Source organism: Narcine bancroftii, chromosome 7 (assembly GCF_036971445.1).
Source record: "Narcine bancroftii isolate sNarBan1 chromosome 7, sNarBan1.hap1, whole genome shotgun sequence".
Classification (NCBI taxonomy): Eukaryota; Metazoa; Chordata; class Chondrichthyes; order Torpediniformes; family Narcinidae; genus Narcine; species Narcine bancroftii.
Window position 1 is genome coordinate 167,793,029 of NC_091475.1, and position 23,743 is coordinate 167,816,771.

Consider the following 23,743-nt stretch of genomic DNA (forward strand, 5'->3'; position numbering starts at 1 on the left):
ATTTTCTAACTATAAACTTGTTGGTATTAATCCCATTATGAATCATGATTTGCTGTACTTGGTAATGATTATGTAAATTAGCTTTATTCCAGAAGAAAGAGAATGTAGGTAAAAATTGTGGGAGGTGCATCTTCAGCAAAATAAGCTTTATACTTCTTTGTCTTGGCAATAGAGAGATACATCAAATAAATTCCAAACAATAGTCTGGGGCATTGGCTCAAGATTATATATTGCCTATGAAATACCACATTGAAATGTCTGCCTTGTTATGTGCCTGTGTCTCTGGCGATGAATTTTTATGTTCAACTCTGTGATGAAGAGGAGAGTGTTGCTATTGAACCAAGGTACTACAAAAGATTAACAGGGCACTAGACATTCAAAGGTGAAGAGTCTTGACTTTCTGGACATTGAGATGGGATTTGAACTGACCTCTTGGTTGGTATTTCAATGAGATTCAGCACCGAAGGCTGTTCTGCAGAAAAGATGAAATATCTGCTAAATCAGATTTTTCATCTTCTTCCATTTGCTGGGGATCATGGAGGAGATTGCAGCCTCAGAACGCAGTGGCAGAAACATTTTTTGTTTATAATGTCACATTCCATTAAGAATTTAAACTGAGATGATTACCAAAGTCCATGGCTTCATTAGGTAGATATTGTTTGGCATTAGTCTGTAACCAAGTTTTCCCATTGTCTTGTAAGAGATGAAATACAGTTGAACTTTGAGTGATGTGGGAGTACATTCGGTAAAGTGTAGAATGCCTATGGAAAATAGGAGAATAGGGATCTAGAATTAATGTTTGATAATCTTATTTCATATTAAAGGGGAAATAATACAATTAGAATCCTTGTTAACAACAAAGATCAACGGCTGTTGAATTTACATCAGAACATAAATAGGAGAAGGAGTCAGCCATTTGGCCCATCGACCCTGCCCTGTCATTTAATAAGATCAAGGCATATCTGGTCTTGAAAATATTCAGCAAATTAGATAATGGAGAGAAAAAATAATTTCAGGTTAATGACTTTACAAAAATGTTTAAGATCATGGGTGTCGTGAACTCAAGTTCACTTAACTGATTTTTGCTCATAACCCTTAATTCCTCTTCTCTGCAAAAATCTAACTATTTGAACTATATTTAATGAGGCTGTCTCCACCACTTCTTTGAGCAGATAACTTCATAGATTTACTAGTATTTAGGAAAAGCAGTTCCTCTTCATCTCTTTCCTAAATCTACTCCCCTGATACAGATACTATGTCCCCTAGCTCAAGTCTCATCTACTAGTGGAGACAACTTTCTTGCCTCTTTCTTATCTATCCCTTGAATAATTTTATACATGTCTATAAAATCCCCTCTCGTTCTTCTAAATTCCATTCTTCATAGGCTCACCACCTCATCTCTGGAATCAACCTGGTGAACCTCCTCTATCTTTTTTTAAAAGATAACAAAAACATAACATACAATATAGAAATAGCCAGAGAAATTTTTTAAATTAATACCCCTCCCACCCCTACAGCCAGCTCCCTTAAGGGGAGCAAAAAATATACACATATATATATAAATTATAAATGTTAACAATATTTCAAAGTATATCTAAATGCATATATTTCAAATACGGAGACCACTTATTAACAAAAGAAGAATTATCATGTAAAGTGTAAGTAATTTTTTCCATAACAACACATACTTTCAATTCATTATGCCAACATGCTATATTAATCTCAGTATCATCTTTCCAAGTACTAGCAACACGTTTATGCGCTACTGATAACACCAAACGTACAAAAGCAATTTGAATTTTATCTAATCCCATTCCCCTTAATGAATATAAATTGTCCAACAAGAAAATCATTGGATCTAAAGATTGTATAAAATGATAAAATTTCTCCAAAACTACCTTAATTCCTTGCCAAAATGATTGAACTTTTTCCATACAGCATGTAAAAAAGTTCCAATACATGAACCATATCTAAAACAAGAATCCGAATTACTAAACCCTTAATTGATGTAAAAAAATTATAATTAACCATTCCATATCAATTTAATTACATTATCTTGACACATATTTGCCCAATCTTCTTCAGGGAAAATAAATACTAAATCACTCTCCCATTTAAGTTTAGATTTCTCCCAATATGGTTTATCCATACTATCTTGTAACAAATTATACATAACTGAAATCAAAGATTCAAATCTCGACAAAATAGGTAAAATCATCTCTCTACCATAATTATCTTTTATCAAAGGCCTAGGTTGATAATACACAAACAAAGAATTTATAGGTATATCAAATCTTTCTTTCAATTGGCTAAAATAAAGAAATTTCCCCTCTACAAAACAATCTTGTATTGTCTTTATACCTTTAGAATCCCAAATCTTTAACTGATTATTATACAATGGAGTTAAAATAGATAATTTTTCTTTCGACCCTAACACCCTATTTTTTTTTAAACCAAATCTTTAATAAATGCTTCAATATTGGCATATCATCTTGCTGTAACAAAATCAAATTTCAACAAAATATAAATTCATGTATTTCAACCCTAGGAATACACGCCATCTCCACTTTAGCCCAGCTAGGAGGCTGATCTAAATCCATCAATCTACTAACAAACTTCAAGTGGGCCGCTTCATAATAATTTTGAAAATGTGGTAGTTGTAGTCCGCCCAATGTATACTTCCATGTAAGTCTATACAACGCCATTCGAGCTAATCTACCTTTCCATAAAAACTCTTGCACTGCTTTATTCAAATCTTGAAAAAGCCCCTTAGAAAGTAAACAAGGTAGTGACTGGAATAAATATTGAATTTGAGGAAAAATGTACATTTTAATACAATTAACCCGACCAATCAAAGTTAATGGAAGATCTTTCCATGTAATCAAATCTGCTTTAATCCGTCTTAATATAGGTACATAATTTAATTGATATAATGATTGATAATTCGTATCCATAAACACACCTAAATATTTAATTTTATTTGTCCACCTTAATTTTGTAATCATTTTAAATTCAGAATAATCTCCACTCCATCTGGTGAAATTTCACTTTTATCCCAATTAACTTTATATTCCCGATAATTCTCCAAATTTCAACAAACACTCTTACAATTGTTTCAATGACCGTTCCGGTTCGATCAAATATACCAACACATCGTCCGCAAACAAATTAATTTTATATTCTTCATTCTTAACCCTCATCCCTCTAATTTCGTCATTTTGTCTAATAACCTGAGCCAACGGTTCAATAACCAATGCAAATAGGGCTGGTGACAATGGCAGCCCTGTCTAGTTGAACGAGTCAATTTAAATGGTAAATAAATCTGTCCATTTGTCACCACCCTAGCACTCGGGTTCGTATATAAAGCCTTAACCCAACCAATAAAAAAAGGGCTGAATTTAAATTTCTCTAACGCTTTAAATAAAAAATCCCACTCAACCCTATCAAAAGCCTTTTCTGCTTCTAATGTAACCAGCATAGGATGGTTAGATTGTTTTCGATATGTGTTGACCAAAGTAATTAATCAAAATGTATTGTCTGATGCATTTCTATTCTTAATAAAACCTGTTTGATCAATATGTACCAATTTAGGGAAATATTTAGCAAGTCTATTAGCTAATACTTTCACTATAATTTTACAATCCATGTTTAATAAAGAAATAGGTTTATACGAAGACACTTTTAATGGATCTCTTTTTTTTTGGAATGACAGTTATTAAAGCACTGGAACATGATTCTGGTAACTTCTGATCTTCAGCAACTTGATTCAACACTTCTCCAAATTCATTAGATAAATCATCATAAAAAGGTTTATAAAATTCCACAGGGAATCCATCATCCCCTGGAGACTTTCCATTAGGCATTTCCTGAATAGCTTCCTTAATTTCAAAATCTGAAAATGGAGATTCCAATTCCTGAACATCATTTCCATCTAATACCGGTAACTTTAATTTAAATAAGTAAGAATCAATAGATCCATTATCCTGTTTCCCCTCAGAAGTATATAATGTTTGATAAAATGAATAAAACTGGTCATTAATTTCCTGAGGCTTTTAAGTTATTATTGAATTCTTCTTAACAGCATTAATAGTCCGAGACACCTGTTCAGTTTGCAATACTAGGCAAGTAACTTATGAGCTCTTTCCCCAGCTCATAATAACATTGTTTAGATTGATTAATTAAGCGCTCAAACTGATAAGTTTGTAAGGTATTTAAATGCAATTTCAACCTCTCTAATGCAACTTTTTTTTCTTCTGTTACACCTTTTTGAAAATCCTTTACTAACTCAGCAATCTTATTTTCTAACTTTCTGCCATATATTGCTTCTTAACTTTCATAGAATAACTAATGATCTGCCCTCTCAAATAAGCTTTTAAAGCATCCCATATTACAAAATGACTATCCACAGAATTAACATTTTCAGTCAAAAATAAAGAAATCTGCTCTTTAACAAAAGTAACAAACTCAGGTTTCTTCAATAACATTACATTAAACCTCCATCTAAATGACGGATGTACTACCTCCGAACCTTTGCAAGAAAAAAGTAATAGTGAATGATCTGATATAACTCTGCTTTTATATTCAGCTCGTAATACTCTACCTTGTAAATGTGCTGATACCAAAAATAAATCAATTCTAGAAAATGAATCATGTCTCGAAGAATAAAAAGATAAATCTTTCTCTGTAGGATTAACATTTCTCCAAATATCCACCAAATTTAAATCTTTCATTAACACATTAATATGTGTTGTCATCTTTGATTTCCTTATACTTTTTAGATTTCTGTCCAATAAAGGGTCGAGAACACAGTTAAAATCACCACCAACTAAAACATTTTCATTAGCTTGAGTTAACAATAAAAAAGCTTCTGAAATAAACCGCTCATCATTTTTATTAGGGGCATAAAGATTCAACCAAGTCCACGATTCAGCAAAATTTTACAATTCACTCTAAATAATCTGCTAGCATACCCCTTTGAAGATTCCAATTCAAATGGTAAATTTTTATGAATCAAAATCGCTACTCCTCTTGCCTTAGAATTAAAAGAAGAAAAAACATGACCAACCCAATCCCTTTTCAATTTCAAATGTTCTTTCTCACTCAAATGTGTTTCTTGTCAAAAAGCAATATCAATTTTCATTTTTTAAATATAAGCTAATATTCTCTTTCTCTTAATTGGATTATTTAACCCCTACACATTAAAAGTTGCAAAATTCAATTCAGACATTTTTTTAACTACTAATATATTTACACAGTTTAGAATAATGCTCTCCTCTATAATTCTTCCAAAGAAGAAAAAAAACTCTCAAAAATTAAAGAAAAACACCCAATGGTAATAATACCCTAAAAAACTGGGTATGCTGAACCCACTAGTGGCAGATGACTATCAAAGTTTTCAGTGTCATCCATCTCCACACCCCCCCCCCCCCCCAGCCAGATACATATTAATTATTTAATCAAACACAATCAAATATAATCCATATATTCAGCCCAATGATTCCAAGCCCAATGACTGTTCTGGATCTTCAACATCAAGAAGACTTTGTGTCATCTCTCCTTTTTTTCCATACTTTCCATTCCCATGTCCATTTCCGTTTACTCTCAGGAGATAACGGAGAAGATCCATTTCTTTGCAATTCTGGCAAAGAATTAGCAAAAACCAAAGCATCATGATCATTCTCAAAAAATTGAGATTGAAATTTTCCATGGAAAACCTTCAAAATTGCAGGATAACGAAAAGCAAACTTGTAGCCTTTTTGCCACAAAACATATTTAGCCGTATTAAATTCACATCGTCTTCTAATAACCTCTTGACTCAAATCAGCATTAAAAAAAAACAACTTGTTATGTTGAACCATTAATGGAGATCGATTCTGTTTTGCGTTCTGCACTGCCATATGTAAAAGCATTTCTCTATCTTGATATTTTAAACAACGAATCAAAACTGCTCTCGGTGCTTGTCCTGGAATTGATCTTCTTCTCAGAGCCCTATCCAATTCCAAACTTTCAGGGTAAAGCTCTTTACCTGGTACCTCTGGGATCCAGTGCTTAAAATTTTTATAAGGTCAGGACCTTCAATATCCTCTGGGAGACCAACTATTTTCACATTATTCCTCCGACTTTGATTTTCCAACGAATCAATCTTCTTCATTAAATTTCTTTTCAGAATCCCCCAATCTACAAAGATTGTAGATCTTTTTCTGTATTACGTTCTACCTGAGTTTGACACTCAGAGAAAGCTGTTTCTATTTTCTTAAAATTATCTTGCACAGTATCAACTGATTTTATACATTTATTAATATCACTTTTAACTAGTCATTTCATCTCACAAAGTATTCATTTTTATTTTCATCTTCATAAATCCTTGATTCATTTGAATTGATATTTGTTTTGAGATCTTATGCATTTGCTGCATTTGACAAGCAATCGCTTCCAAAACAGTGAACACTGAATTCAGTCCAGATTCCACTTCCACTTTTTGAGATTCGCCTTCTTTAACTGCAAGCTCATTCTCCTGGACGAATTCTAATAAGGTAAGTTCCTCTTCTTCCTCAGTCATCATAGGTCCTTTGACTGAATGGCTGCAGGTCTGGACACCTGACGCTGGCACCCCGACCTCTTCGGGACACCGACGTTTGGGCTCCCCCACAGCACTGACTTTCTCCAGCACCTCTTGGACCCGCAATGCCACACGCAGGCCAAGCAAGGCCATCGGACATGCAGAGGCGTCCTTTGACGCTACCCTGTACACCACCGGGCCGCCCAGTGAGGTCGCGGGTTTACGGGTCCCCTTTTCAGCCATGCCACCTGCGCGCACGGCTTCACGTGAATGCAGGTCGGCAGCGGCCGAACTCACCGATGTGCCGGCGCCATCTTGCGGATGCAGGATCTGCACCAGAGTCAAACTCGAACGGGCTGGAGTCCTCTCGGGCTTGGAAACTCCCAGCAATGACTCCATGGATTCAGCTATTCAGGTAGGTCTCAATTCTTATGGTAGTTTTTTCTGAAGCTGAGGTTTAAACTTTTTCACATTGGATGCCATCATAAAGCACTGGTATTTAAATAAGTGTAAATTTTATTTTTAATCACTTTTATACTATTAAAAAATGGGTATTTAATGATCCAGCTGGGGAGAGGTGGAACACACGTCTTCCTTCTTCGCCATCTTGCCACGCCCCTGTTAACCTCCTGTATCCTGCTCCAAAACTAGTATAACCTTTCTTAAGTAAGGAGGCCAGTATTCCAGGTGCAGCCTCACCAGCACCCTGTTCAGTTGCAGCTCACTGCTCTTAAATTCAACAGCTCTAGCAATGAAGGCCAAAGTTACACTTGTCTTCTTGATTATCTGTTGTACCTGTAAATGAACCTTCATTCAGAAGCACTCCCAAGACCTTCTGCACAGTAGTGTGCTGCAATATTTCACCATTTAAGATTCAAGATTCAATTTATTGTTGTAATAAAAACAGTGCAATATTATACGAAATTCACTTTAGTCTGCCGTAAGTCTTCATCGGCAGAAATTTACTGTTTTTCTTCCAAAGTGGATGATGTCACATTTACCAAATTTGCTTTTCCACTCAATCTAGTGCCAACAGTAAACTTAGATATGCTAAACTTGGTCCCATCTGCTAAATCATTTGTGTTTTGTAAACAGTTGCAAGCCTACCATCAATCTCTGTGCTACTCCACTCACAACTGTGAAGGCTGACACAAAATTCAAGCCCACGACCATTTTTGCATTGCCATATATTAATTCCCCTGTGATAATGTGGGAACCCCCTGGGTGCTCCAATTTCCTCCCACTTGCCACAAACATGGTGTTTATTGGCAACTGTAAATTTCTCAGTGCATAGGTGAGTGGCAGGAAGAGAGGGGAAGAAGGTGTGAATTGAATGGGACGTGAGAGGAAAAATGGATTTGTGTAAATGGATTCTTGTCAATTGATGCAGACCTGCTGGGCTGAAGGGCCTAAGTATCACTCTGTGCCCTGTTATCCTGTCACTACTCCATGACCTGTTATCTTGTCCTCCACTCCGTGCCCTGCTATCCTGTCACCACTCGGTGATCCCATTATCCTATCCACCACTTGGTAACCCCGTTATCCTATCCATACGTTGATCCCTTTATCCTGACTACCACTCGGTGACCCTATAATCCTACTGTGCCATTTCACTTTATAGAAGGGTGTATTTAAAGCAATCATGTTTATAATTAGCATTTTATGCAACATCGTTTGTAGTTATCTTTTGCAAGCAAATTAAAAGTTTGAATGCCTTTCAGCAAGTCCTTGGAGAATACAATCTTTCAAATTGGCATATTATTTCACTGTAAATTTTTTGACATGTTGAGGACTGTTGGGGAATATAACGAGATTGATTGTTAGAAATTCAGTTCTAAAAATAGTTCGGGTTGCCAATGAGACAAGGTTGTATGTGATTTACCCTCTTGATTATCAGAAGTGCAGATTTTGTTATATTCAGCGTACATATGTTTTACAAAGAATGAAAATAAATTTGTTCTAATTACTCCCTTAATTTTCCAAACTACCTTTGAATGCTGGGCCCTGATCAAATGGCACAAGACAGGTAAACTAAGAACAGATAGTATGTTAACTTATTATTGTTTTGAATCAGTTGAACCAAGGAAGAATAGGAAATGGTCGCATTTAAGGGAATCCTGAATTACGTCATCAATGGTCATCTTTCTCTCTTGCAGGTTGAACAATTTTTTTTCGGATCCAGCCTGATTTCTAACATTTTGCCACATCTTCGTATTTACTGCTTTTTGCTTTCAATTCAGTTTTGCAACCACACTCCTTTTGTCAATATCAATTGATGATATTGATAGTTGAGGAAAAGTTTGAGTTGAGTGGCACTGAAGCCCCTGGACTGTTGTGTAATGTGGGGGAATGTATTAACATTCGAGGCCCAACAAACAAATTTACTGGTTTATCAACACATTTAATGGGAGATATGGCAGCAGTGGACCATAGATGATCAAGATCCTCATTCTCTGGCAAGTTGCAGGTCATGGATGCAAGAATTAGAGCTCCTCTTTGATGGCCTCTGTGGTTATTCAGAAGCTGATGAAAATGAAGTTCAGAGGGAGGGTTAATAGTAAATATCTACATTTATGAAGTCATAGAGCAATTATTTCATTTTATGAATTCATAACATTCCCAGTTGTGGCAAAGTACATTGTCATTAGGGGTTTTATTAATCCACTGTCATTTTTACATTCTCTTGAAGATCATTGTGGCATCTCCATGCTGGTTTGAATGTGTAAAGTCATTATCAACAGTAACAAAAATCCTGGCCCTTTAACCAACCCACTAGGTTTGATCTCAGGTGGAAGTAAGAGTCTATTTTTTGGATCATAAGACCATAACATCTAGAAGCAGAAGTAGGCCTTTTGGCCCATCAGGTCTGCTCCACACTCCATCATGGTCTGATCCATTTTCCCACTCAGCCCCACTCCCTTGCCTTCTCCCCGTACCCTTTGATACACAGACTCTTCAGGTGCCTATAAATATTTGCCTTAAATACACCCAAAGACCTGACCTCCACAGCCACCCATGGTAGCAAATTCCAAAGGTTCACCACTCTCTGGCTAAAGAAATTCCTCTGCATCTCTGTTTTAAATGGGCTCCCTTCAATGCTGAAGTTGAACCCTCTTGTCCTAGACTCCTCTACCATGGAAAACAACTTTGCCACATCTACTTTGTCCAGGGATTTCAACATTTGAAATGCTTCTATGAGGTTTCCCTCAGTTTTCTGAACTCCAAGGAGTGCAGTTCAAGAGCCTTCAAACATTCCTCATATGATAATCCTTTAATTCCAGGAATTATTCTTGTGAATCTTCTCCAATGCCAGCACATTCTTTCTTAAATAAGGAGATCAAAACTGTACCCTGTAATCCAAGTGAGGCTTCACCAGTGTTTATAAAACCTTAACATCACATTCCTGCTCTTGTATTCTATTCAACTAGATGTGAATGTCAACATTGCATTCACCATCTCAACCTGGAGGTTAACATTTTGAGTATCCTGCACATGGACTCTCAAGTCCATTTGCATCTCCAAATTTTGAATTTTCTCCCCATCCGAATATATTATCTGCCCTTTTATTCCTGCATGACTGTACACTTTCCAACAATGTATTTCATTTTCCATTTCATTGCCCATTTTCCTAATCCAAGTCTCTCTGCAGCCTCTCCATTTCCTTATTTCTTTCTATCGATCTTCGTATCATCTGCAAACTTTAGCCATAAAGCCATTTATTTAACATTCCAAATCATTAACATACAATGTAAACAGAAATGGCCCCCAACACCGACCCCTACAGAATCCCATTATTCTCATTCTCTGTTTACTGTCGATCATCTAATGCTCTATCCATTCTAATATCTTTCTTGTAATTCCACGGGCACTCATCTTTTTTTTAAAAAACCTCTTTGTCAAAAGCCTTTTAAAAGTAAAAATTTACAACAACTACTGCATGTCCTTTGTCTAGCCTGCTTGTGGTTTCCTCAAAAAATTGCAATAAGTTTATCAAGTTGACTTTGGCCTATCTTCTCATGCACTTTTCAGCACCTCATTCTTCACAATCGACACCAACAACTTCCCAACTCCTGATGTTAGGCTAACATGTCTCTCTATTTTCCTTCCTGCAGCCTCCCTTCCTTTATAAGTAGTGGAGTGAATTTTGCAATTTTCCAGTCCTCTGGAATCATGCCAGAATCTATTCATTCTTGGAAAATCATGAATAATGTCTCCACAATCTCCATAGCTGCTTCTTTCAAAACCTGAGGGTGCATTCCATCTGGTCTGGGTGAATTATCTCACCTAAGACTATTCAGCTTCCGTGCCACCTCCTCTCTAGTGATCGTAACTGTATGCACCTCTCTTCCCTGACAGCCTTAAATGTCAGGTATAATGCTAATGTCATTCACAGTGAAGACTAATACTCATTCAGTTCCTCTGCCATCTCCTTGTCTCCCTTCATGATTTCTCCAGTGTCATGCTCTATTGGCCTCTTTTTTTACTCTTAATATACTTTAAAGAAAGTTTTTAGTATACTTTTTGATATTATTTGCTTGCTTCCTTTCAATGTTCGTCTTTTCCTTCCTAATGACCTTCTTAGTTGTTTTCTGTAAGCTTTCATCAGCTTCCTATCCTCTATCTTCCCACTAATTCTTGCTTACTTGTATGCCCTTTTGGTTTTACAGTAAAAGTCCTAAATTCCAGACTGCTCAGGGATTGGGTTGGTCCAGATTTTCCTGATTCTCGGGCCATATTTTTAAAATTCAAATTTAAGGAGGAATAAAGAAGAGATGAACAGGTGAATTTTGATAGTTTATTCATTACAAATATAGCAAGCTTCATTTATCAGAGCAAGCTGTTTTAAAGAAAAAATAAAGTTGACAAAAACGTAAAATGTTATCACTACCAAAAAAGTGTGTAATGCTTGAAATGATGTTTAAAAATGAATGTTGTAAAAGAAAAATACAGTGTACAAATAAATTTCTTTGTGATAAGACAGCATAGTTGGCATAGCGGTTAGTGCAATGCCTTTACAGCACCACCAAATGGGACTGGACTGGACTGGGGTTTGAGTTTTTCCTATGCTGTCTGTAAGGAGTTTGTGTTTTCTCTGAAGGCTCTGGTTTTCTCTCACCATTCGAAAACATACTGGGTGTGTAGGGTAATGGGGTGTAAATTGGGTGGCATAGACTCGTGGGCCAAAATGACCTGTTACCATGCTGTATGTCTAAATTTCTTTTTAAAAATTAAGATCACCAAAATTAAGGGTGTTTTCTGTGCATCTATGTTGCTTAATGCATGCACGCACACCCACTAAATTTTAAAAATTTGTATGTTTGGATTCTTGGCTGGTCCAGATTTCTGGCATCCGAATTTTTGGACTTGTACTGTACTTTGGCTTTGAATGTCAGCCACATATGTCATTTTTCAAAATGCCCAAAGTTAAATGCTTAATATTACACTTGCAATTTTTCCCTATTGACTGCCTATCACCTGCTGCAAAAGGGCATCAACTATCCCAGTGCCCAGGAAGAGAACAGTGAGCTGCCTTAATGACTATTGCCTAGTAGCACTCACATCTATCGTGATGAAATGCTTTGAGAGGTTGGCCGAGGTCAGAGTTAACACATACCTAAATAAAGATCTGGACCCATTGCAATTTGCCAACCATCACAAATGTTCCACAGAAGATGCAATATCACTGGCTGTCCGCTCAGCTCTGGATCACCTAAACAAAAACAACACGTACATCTGGCTTCTCTCCATTGACTACAGCTCAGCCTTCAAAACCATCATTCCCTCAGTGGTGGTCAACAAGCTCAAAAAACTTTGGTTTCTGCAACCCTCCCTGCAACTGGACCATTGACTTCTAATCAGAAGACCACAGTCAGTATGAATTGGGAAAAAATATCTCCTTCAATAACAATCAACACAGGTTAACCTCAATGATGCGTGCTTAGCCCACTGCTCTGCTCACTATACCCATGACTAGGTGGCTAGGCACAATTCAAATCCCATCTACAAATTTGCTGATGATACCATAGTTATTGGCAGAAACAGACGGCAATGAGGAAGTGATTAGGATTGAGATAGATCAGCTGGTTGAGTGGTGTCACAATAACAACATTAGTAAAGCCAAGGAGCTGATGGTGGACTTCAGAAGGAAGTCAGGAGTACACAAACCAATCGTCATTGAGGGGTTAGCAATGGAGAGAGTCAAGAACTTCAAATTCTTGGGAGTTAACATCTCTGAGAATGTGTCCTGGGGCTTCCATGTTGATGCAATCATGAAGAAGGCTCACCAGCAGCTATCCTTTGTGAGGAGTCTGAGGAGATTTGGTATGCCATCAAAAACTCTTGCAAATTTCTACAGGTGTTCTGTGGAGTGCCTTCTTTCTGGTTGCAGGACATGGAAAAAACTCCAGAGAGTTATTAACTTCACCAGCGACATCATGGGCTTCACTCCATCGAAGATATCTACACGAGCCAGACTCTATCCTTAAGTACCCCCACCATCCTGGCCCTGCCCTAGCATGAGGAAAATGGTAGAGGAGCCTGAAGTCGAGCACCCAGCAACACAAGGACAGCTTCTTCCTCTCTGCCATCAGATTTCTAAATTTACAATGAACCGAAACACTATCTCACTTTCTTTTATTTTCTTGCACTTTTGTTTTGATATGTAATTTGTAGCAATATTTCTTCTGTAATGCTGCTGCTAAACTACAAATTTTGACCATACTGAGGGAGTGATGGTGTTGAAGGCTGAGCTGTAGTTGTTGAAGAATAGCCAGATGTATCTGTTGATGTACAAGTGATCCAGAATAAATTCTGAGTCTGAATTCTTACACTATCCTTGCTCACAATCTGCCTGCACATTGTATCTACTTGTGAATCTTCTGCCCTATTCATTGCCCTCTCATTCTGGTTCCCATCTCCTGCCAAAGTAGTTTAAATCCTCCCAAACAGCTTTGGCAAACCTGCACGCCATGATATTAGTTTGCCTCCCATTCAGGTGCAAATTGTCGTTTTTGTGCAAATTTCATCTTCCCCAGAGAGATCCCAGTGATCCATGAATCTGTACCCCTGCCTCCTGCACCAACTCTTCAGCCACGCATTCATCTCCCATAACTTCCTATTCCTGCCCTCACTGCCACGTAGCTGTGGTGTACTGTTAGCCAGAATCAGATACACACAAGGTAAAGTCTGTACAACAGGCTTTAATCTACAAAGACTTCCACAGAGCCAGGCTGGCTGTAACTGCAGTAATTCTGAGTGAGCTTCGGGAGGCTGGCGCAGGCTTATATCCCGGAGGGTGATTGACACCTGACCGGGTGGGGCTTGATCCCTTCAGGCCGACTGATTGACAGCCGGCTAGGTGTTGTCCTGTCCCCTTACACTCCTGCAGGTATAGAGGTTTCCCCCTGCAGTAGGCCGGTGGTGTACCACCACAGTAGCACAGGTAGTAATCCCGAGATTACCAACTTTGAAATCCCGCTTGTTATCTTCTAACTCCCTATATTCCCTCTTCAGGACCTCTTCCCTTTTCCCATGTATGTCATAACATCTGTCTGCTCACCCTCCTGCTTGAGAATGCTGTGGACTATTTGAGATATCCCTGACCCTGGCAACTGGGTGGCAGCATACCATCTGGGAGTCTTGATCTTGTTCACAGAACTTTCTATCTGTTCCCCTATCAAATCTCCAATCACAAAAGCTTTTCTCTTCTGCCTCTCCTTCTGAGACAAAGGGTCAGAGATCTGATCATTCTGACTTGTCCCTGGTAGATTGTTCAACCAGTATCCTTATTGTTGAGGGGAACATCCACAAGGGTACTCTATGCTGACTGGCGAACCCCCTTCCCTCTCCCAACAGTCATCCAGTTATGTGCCTCTTGGATGTGATAGTCTCCGATAGCTTCTGTCTATCTTTCCCCCACCGCCTCCTGCATGACCTGGAGTTTATCCAGCTCATTTCCCTAATGTGGTCTGTAAGGAGATGCAGCTGGTGTAATCAGGGACACTTGTGCTGTCCCAGATTTCCCACATCCAGCAGTTGGAGCATACACTGCCCGAGCTGCCACACAAAGTTGATGGTGGATTTATAAGCAATGAAACAAAATAACATATAAAATTATTGTCCCGACAGCTGGTAAACTCCTTGAGGAAATTTTATTCAGAATAGCTGTTCATTCAAATGTTAAAGATTGCTTGTGTACTAGGAGACCAATCTGCTGTTGTAATGTTAAATTAATCCCAATATCAAAGTTCCTTTAACTACAATAGTGCCATGATTTGCATTTTCCCAACTTAAGTGTGTTTGAGCGTACAGGTAGAGAAAGCAACACTGAACTGCAAGAATATTTTCTGAAATGCTCTTCAAAAGACAATTATTGGGAAATATTTTCAAATTTAAACATCTAACTGAGAAGTTAAATCTACTTTTTCTGACCCTTTCTCCAACCCCAATACAAGTCAAAATATTAGAAGCAATTGAAATACCTTGTTTAACATTTCCTCAGTGACATTCATTCTATATGTCAATTATGGAAAGATATTGTATTTCAACATAGCTTGAGGGCCAAGGAGCAGTAGCTTGGGACCAAGAAAACGGCTGGTGTAATCATGCAGGAACAAAGTAAGCAGGAGGTAAGGCTGAGCATTGCAAGTAAATCCATGATTATGAACTCAGAGCCAACATTGAGGAAAGGAGTTTATCATTCAACTGTAGAGCTAACTTAAAATTTACCATATTTGCTCTACAGAGTTTGTTAGAATTGTCACAGATGTAATTGTTGAGGAAAAAAAAACAAGCTTGGTGACTTTCTCTCTTTGCAGCTGTCTAAATGACTTCTGTTTATCAAATAAAGCTTAAATTTGACATTTTCCGTACTGCCACTTGTAGAAATTGGACAGTTTAGCAACTGAAATGTTTGTTGCAATTTACTTTATAGTGGGAATATTGTTAGATTTGGCTTGCAAGAAACTAAACCCATAGGATCTCTAAAACTTGGATTAGTTCTGTTCATGAAGTAGGAATTCCCACACTAAAGGTGAAACTGTTTAATCATTTGATATAATGAAAGCATTCATATCCATAAACTGGAAGGTAACCAATTGATTAATGCAAAGGAGTTAATATCTGGAACTAGATTAATACACCTCCTCTTTTGCTTGCTATAACAGAAACATGATAAAGGAATGGATCATCTGGAGGGAAGTTCATTTTGTTGGCACTAATAACCAAAATAGATATAGGAAATAAGAAAGTTCCTCTTTTGGAAATTTTGGACAAATTTAAAGAACTATTTGGCAGAAAACTTGCATTTCAGTTAGTACATGGGATGGTTAAACATCTCCTATTAGCTTGTTTAAAAAAACATTAGTGTTTATGTTGTGAAATGAGCTGTATTCATTCAATTGCTCTCTTCATTCACTTGGTAGGAAAATAAACCTGTTCGATGCAGGTGTTAATTTGTGTTGTGAAAAATGGACAAACATACTGGCACATGCAGATTTACAAGGATCCAATTCATGTATCAAGGCACTTCATTGAATAGCCCTAGGTTAATGTATTGAAACTACTGAGTGTAAAAAAAAAAATTGGGATATCATAGAAGAGCAACAGGAGCATGTTCAATGGAACATCTGGTTCCGATGTTCAGCTCCCTCATGCATGTGCCAGCTACTTATTTAGGAACTGGGCGATTTTTTTTGTTAACCATACAGGATGAAAGAACTGGAGTAGAGTTAGAAAAGTCGATAAATGCTGAGGACTTAAAAATTTCTTCTCATAATATTGAGACACTATGCCCTCCTTAATATTTGGGACAAATAAACTTTTTTAAAAACTTTGCCCCTGTGCTCCACAGTTTAAAATTTGTAATCAAACAATTCGCATGTAATTAAAGTGCACATTCCAGGTTTTATTCAAGGTTATTTGTATACATTTTGGATTGACCATGTAGAATTACAGCTCTTTTCATATATAGTTCCCCCATTTCAGGGCACCATAATATTTGGGACATTTGGCTTCACAGGTGTTTGTGAGTACTCAGGTATGTTTAATTCCTTCATTGGAGTAGGTATAAGAGAATTAGGCTTGCTTCTAAGCTTTTGATCACCTTTGAGTCTATAGTTGCCATTTTTCAACATGAGGACCAGAGTTGAGTCACTGAAAGTCAAAGACAAGTTGAAAAACAAGAATAAAACAGTAGGCACTGGTGGTGAAGAAAAATTCCCAAACACCTGTCCGACAGATCAGAAACACTCTTCAGGAGTCATTGGTTGTGTCGATGACTACTGTCTGCAGAAGACTTCATGAACAAAAATACAGAGATTACACTGCAAGATGCCAACCAGCAGTTAGCCACAGAAACAGAATGGCCAGATTACATTTTGCTAAGAAGTATTTAAAATAGCCTGCAGAACTCTAGAAAAAGTTCTTGTTGACAGATGAGACCAAGATCAACCAGTATCAGAGGGAAGGCAAGAGCAAAATGTGGAGGCGTAAAAGAACTGCCCAAGATCCAAAGCATATTACCTCATGAAACATGGTGGGGGTGTTATGGCCTCATTTATGGCTGCCATGGGTACTGGTGCACTTACCTTCATTGATGATGTAATTACTGACGGCAATAGCAAAATTATTTCTAATGTGTATAGAAACAGTTTATCTGCTCAAATTCAAGCAAATGCCTCCAAACTCATTGGAAGGTGCTTCATCCTACAGCAAGACAATGATCCCAAACACACTGCTAAATCAACAAAGGAGTTTTTCAAAGCTAAAAATTGGAAAATTCTTGAATGGCCAAGTCACTCACTTGATATAAATCCAATTGAGCATAGCTTCCAAAACAAGCAGGAGCTGAAGGTGGCTGCAGTAGAGGCCTGGCAGAGCATCACCAGAGAAGATACTCAGCACCTGGTGATGTCTGTGAATCACAGACTTCAAGCAATCATTGCATGCAAGGGATATGCTACAAAGTACAAAACATAACTCCTTTAATATATATACCATTTCTATGTCCCAAATATTATGGTGCCCTGAAATGAAGGGACTATGTATAATATGTGCTGTAATTTCTATATGGTCAACCTTTTCTTCTTTGGCTTGGCTTCGAGGACGAAGATTTATGGAGGGGTATGTCCATGTCTGCTGCAGGCTTGTTGGTGACTGACAAGTCCGATGTGGGACAGGCAGGCACGGTTGCAGCGGTTGCAAGGGAAAATTGGTTGGTTGGGGTTGGGTGTTGGGTTTTTCCTCCTTTGTCTTTTGTCAGTGAGGTGGGCTCTGCGGTCTTCTTCAAAGGAGGTTGCTGCCTGCTGAACTGTGAGGCGCCAAGATGCACGGTTTGAGGCGATATCAACCCACTGGCAGTGGTCAATGTGGCAGGCACCAAGAGATTTCTTTAAGCAGTCCTTGTACCTCTTCTTTGGTGCACCTCTGTCTCAGTGGCCAGTGGAGAGCTCGCCATAGAACACGATCTTGGGAAGGCGATGGTCCTCCATTCTGGAGACATGACTCACCCAGCGCAGTTGGGTCTTCAGCTGCATGGATTCGATGCTTATGGACTCTGCCAGCTCGAGTACTTCGATGTTGGTGATGAAGTCATTCCAATGAATGTTGAGGATGGAGCGGAGACAGCGCTGATGGAAGCGTTCTAGGAGCCGTAGGTGATGCCGGTAGAGGACCCATGATTCGGAGCTGAACAGGAGTGTGGGTATGACAACGGCTCTGTACACGCTGATCTTTGTGTATTTCTTCAGGTGGTTGTTTTTCCAGACTCTTTTGTGTAGTCTTCCAAGGCGCTATTTGCCTTGGCGAGTCTGTTGTCTATCTCTTTGTCGATCCTTGCATCAGATGAAATGGTGCAGCGGAGGTAGGTAAACTGGTTGACTGTTTTGAGTTCAGTGTGCCTGATGGAGATGTCGGGGGGCTGGTGGTCATGGTGGGGAGCTGGCTGATGGAGGACCTCAGTTTTCTTCAGGCTGACTTCCAGGCCAAACATTTTGGCAGTTTCCGCAAAACAGGATGTCATGCGCTGGAGAGCTGGCTCTGAATGGGCAACTAAAGCGGCATCGTCTGCAAAGAGTAGTTCACGGACAAGTTGCTCTTGTGTCTTGGTGTGAGCTTGCAGGCGTCTCAGATTGAAGGAACTGCCATCCGTGCGGTACCGGATGTAAACAGCGTCTTCATTGTTGTGGTCTTTATTGGCTTGTTTCAGCATCATGCTGAAGAAGAACCAAAATGTAGATAAATACCCTTTAATAAAATATGCAATGTGCATTTTAATCACGAGTTGTTTGATTACAAATTTAAAACTGTGGAGCACGGGCAAATAAAAGAAAAAAAAAGTGTATTTGTCCCAAAGATTATGGAGGGCACTGTTAACCATTATGTGCAAATGTATATGCTTAACCTGGAGCGGAACAACATTGAACCCATGTACAGGTACCTTAGAATCCAGCAGGACATTCAGCCTCTGCCTCTCCAGTAGAAAGTTTGCCATAATTTTATTTTCCAATTGACGTCAACAAATGTGTGATTCCTATATTTGTCTCCAACATTGGCCTTGAAACCATTCTTGTTTACTCATAGAACAAGTAGCTTTTTTGTCAAACCTGTTTGCATTCAGAGGAACAACAGAAACTACTTTGGAGGCACAAGAGATTGAAGATGTTGAAATCTGGAGAAAAAAGCAATCTGCTGAAGGAACTCGGGTTGAGAAGCATCAATGGCAGGAAAAAGAATGGTCAATATTTTGGGTTGAAAGCCCTGATGAAGAATTTTTATCTGGAATTTTCCTTTTCTCCCATTGATGCTGGTTGGCTCACTGTGTTCTTCTAGCGGATAATTTCAGTAAAATATTTGGCAGACTGCCCCATACCATTCTGCAGACATTTAATCATCCATGCATCTTCAACGATTTCTACATTCCAGATCATCTTCCGGTGGAAATTTGTTCATACCTTCGCTTGTTGAATAGTATGAAGATGGGCCATAGGCATCACCCACATCACGGGCATTCATGGGGAATATATGGAGAGTGAAAATAAGGAGGTCGTTATTTATGATTTTAATCATAAAGAGTTTTCAGAAACCCATGCTCATTGCTAGATCTGATTGAGGACCGTACAATAAAATAGTCCTTTCACAGAATTCACTGTAACCTCCAATACAATTTTAAAAGTTTCTTCATATGTGCCTGGAATTCATTGAACTTGGAGGTCAAAGTCATGATTATTCTCATCATCCCAAGCTGCTGTTGAGCTCTGGAACATCCCACAGTTTTTTGCCCTCAGCATTAGAGAACTCATCAAAATTTTGTACTCAAGCAGAGAAGCCTCCCTTTGTTCTATCTTCAGTTCACAGGAGCATGCAGATTGGAAATGGGGATTTGCCTACATTGCAACCTTTTCCAAAGTCTGGATTCATGTAATATTACATTTTACAGAGATTCCTCAGAAGCCATGTTAGCATTTCCTTGCTTGTTTCCAGAATTGTAACATCCATTCTTGAAGTTGCACTCTTTCTCTGCACGTTGGAAAGGTGCTGTTTATGTTATACTGCCTCTTTAAGCTTTGGCTTATCCAAGTGTGGAATTTGGTATCAGAAACTTAAGGATTTTGTAATAAATCAAACAAATAATGGCCGTTGAAACTCCTTTTGTAAGTTATATGTAAAAATGGCATCTGTGGTGATGGACTAGAAATTATGGAAGAATACATTCGTGGCTTTTCTTTCTTCTGACGAGTTATTACCAACACGGTGTCAAACAATGAATTGGACTTTGTATGTCTCAGAATGAAAGGTCTATAGTCAGCAAATAAAATCAGTTTCCTGTGTAAGCATGACTTTTAAAGACCAGAGGAAATGAGCTACAGTAACTTCTTCCAATAAAAGCAAGGCAATTTTTCCTGAAAATGCAATTGGTGAAGGATAGTTATGTATAAAGTGTGTGTGTGAAAACCTCAGTCATTTTTGGCAATGCAGTCACTAAGCTTGATTGACAATGGCATTACCTGATCTTTTCCATTCTGGCTAGCACTAGCTCGGTCACTGTCAACAGCTTATTTTTGAGTGTGTTAGTTCTGTGATGAGCAAGTTGATCATCCTACAAAGTACCTTGGTACTTGTCAACATCAGCTACACAAGAGCTGAATGAAAATTTTAGTTGCTGAAACTTAAATTGGTTATCTCAGATGTGTTGATGTTTTAGACTTGATATAAACTGAACTCCTTTCAGTACATGTAGTAATTGCATAGAAGGCTGATTGACACTCACCCTTTAGACTTTTGCAAAGGCAGCATCTTATACAATAAATGTAGGCCTATCGCATTGACTGCTAGTATTGAATGCATATAATTTCCTTAGAACCTGGTAATGCTAGTGCCACTACTTGCAAAAAAAATAAAATAAAATTGAAGTTATGATACACTCTTCATTGTTAAGCCTTTGAATCCTCAGGTACTGATCTTAGAGACATGGAGTTGTACAGCACAGAAACAGGCCCTTCAGCACACCTTTGCCTATTCAGGTATTTGTCTCATCCTCCCACCTCATTGTTCCATCCTAGCCACCCCTTATTTCTCCACTGGATTATTCTATTTCCTGACACACACACCCCCATCACCTTCAATTCCAGTTCCATCTGGTCTCCCTTTATACCACCATTCTCACTTCTTCCTATCAGATTTCAGCATTGGTAGCCTTTGACTTCCAATCATCAACTTCACCAGTTTGTATTTTTTGCCTCTCCCTCCCTTTGTCTGGCACCTACCAATTCTCTGCATCTGTTCATCATGATTCCCCTCTGCCTAGTTCACTAATCCCACATGGGGCCCTTCTCCCACTGCTCCTACTCTGTCCTCTTTAAAACTGGGCTCTTTCAACCAGTCTCTTAAAAGGGTTTTGGCTATGCTCTCATTCATGTCCTTAACACATATGACAACCAAGAGTCTCAGCACTGATCCACATTCTACACCACTAGTCACAAACTTCAATCAGAAAAGCCTCCGTTCGATAGACTTTCCACTGCTATCTCCTGCCTCCTGTCTCCAAGTCTGTTTTGCATCATCAACTTGCCTTAGATCCCACATACCTTAACTTCTGGTCCAGCCTACATTGTTGGCCTTGTCAGATGCTTTACTAAAGTCCATATGGATAACATCGTGGATGCATTCAGCCAAGTCTACCCCAACCAAACACCTACACTAAGGCAATCCCAGTCAATATTAAGAAAGTTAAAATAACCTTTTTGTTAAATTTTTTCTGCAATTTGCTAATTCCTCTAATTCCTGCTGACTATTGGGAGTTCTTCAGTATATCTCCAGTAAAGTGATCTTCTTTCTCTTATTCCTAACCTCTTTCCATAAGGCCTTCACAAATTCTTTTTTATGTACTGCCATTAATTTTTCCCTAATTTGTGTGAACCCCCCTTTTCTCTTTTGTATCACCCTTTGTTCTGTACCCTAGAATGTAAAGCTTCCAGTCCTGCCTTTTCTCAACCATTCTTGTGATATCAATAATGTTATAGTTCCAAGTGCCGAACCATAAATTCATCTGAGGTCCTTCCATTAGAGTAAATATAGGATTCTCCCAACATTCTGTTACTAGTGGTCACCCATCTCCTTTCATTTTATACTTGCAGCATGACTAACTCACTCACCACCTTATTTTCTGCATCCCTGATGTTACATAGTCAGTCCAAAAGCAACTCCTGCTGCTCTATGCAGTGTGACAGAACCTGCTGCTGCACACACTTATTGCAGCTGTAGTCAACAGGAGCCTTGTTAGTGTCCCTAATATCCCACATCCTGGAGGAGCAAATAAGCGTCCCAGTCTCCATATCCTTGTACTAAGGAAGAGGATAGGAAAAAAAAGCTTATCATGTCACTATTCATCCTCCTCACAAAAGCCCATGCTTTGACCTCAAAAGCAGCTCTTTGAATTCTCAGCACCTTACTAAATGGTAGCTTCCATTACACCTGGCTCTCCATTTCTTCCTCTTGCTCACAACTAATGTTGCTGGTGCTACCAGCCAGACAGGCTGCTGTCACTTGGTCTTTCCATACTTATTTTTGGCTAGTTGAGTGGTTGACATGGTTAGAAATGCAGATGCGTCATCTACAGGCTTGAAATGGTGTCACCTAATTTTCTTGGGCGGAAAACAGCATTACGAAAATTGCGCAAGAGCTTGACTTCAAAAAGTATCAGGGTTGATGCAATGTTCCAAACGATATGTTTCAACCCCTCACTATTCTCAAGATGAAACACAGCTGTAATCTTTGCAGCTCTCAAAGAATTTATGATATCAGCAACAACCTGCTACTGAGAATTATTGCCTTTTTATTCCTAAATCCTTTATTAGATTTTTATTAAATTCATTCGATACAGTTATTTCTTCTTGTATATGGCAGGGAAAACAATCACGTATAAATAAAGTCCATCTTCAGAATACTATTGGGAATGAGGGAATGTCACTTCCAAATTTTCAGTTTTACTATTGGGCAATTAATATATGGAATTTACTTTTAATATTAAAATTTGATAAATTAGTAAGTTGCCCTTTTTGAATAGAAATGGAACTGAACTTTTCTAAGATATCATCTATGTTGGCAATTTTAGATTCAGCTTTACCTTTTTCATTTTCTAAATTGATACTAAATAATCCGATAATGAGAATTAGATTGAGAATATGGGCTCAATTTTGGAATTTTTTGGTTTTAATAATTTTTATCTGGATAGTCCTATTATAGATAACCATCTATTCCTGCCTTCCATTTTAGATGAAGGTTTTAAGGAATGGTACAGATTTGGTATTAAAAATTTTAAAGATTTATTTATTCAAAATAACTTGGATTATTTTAAACAATTGTCAGTTAAATTTAAGCTCTCTAATAGACATTTTATTTAGATATTTGCAAGTTAGGAACTTTGTTCAGCCTAAATTAAACACTTTTCCTCAAATTGAAGACTCAAATATTCTTGATATACTTTTTGATCTACAATTTGTTTAAAGCGGACTGATATCACATTTATTGGATGTAAGACTAGCCTCAAGATTCAATTTATTGTCATAGTAATAAAACAGTGTCATATTACATGAAATTTCTTTTAGCCTGCTGCAAGGCAGACAGATTCACCACTAGCATGAATTGCCTAAATACCTCTTATAGTCTTACAGTCAGAAAGAGAGAGAG

The 23,743-nt window shown here is 38.2% G+C and overlaps 1 protein-coding gene across 7 annotated transcripts in view; it reads left to right on the plus strand.

The window, feature by feature from the left end:
* dync2h1 (dynein cytoplasmic 2 heavy chain 1) overlaps window positions 1-23,743 on the plus strand; it is a 509,574-nt gene that overhangs the window by 356,527 nt on the left and 129,304 nt on the right. The gene's annotated exons all lie outside the window — the stretch shown is intronic.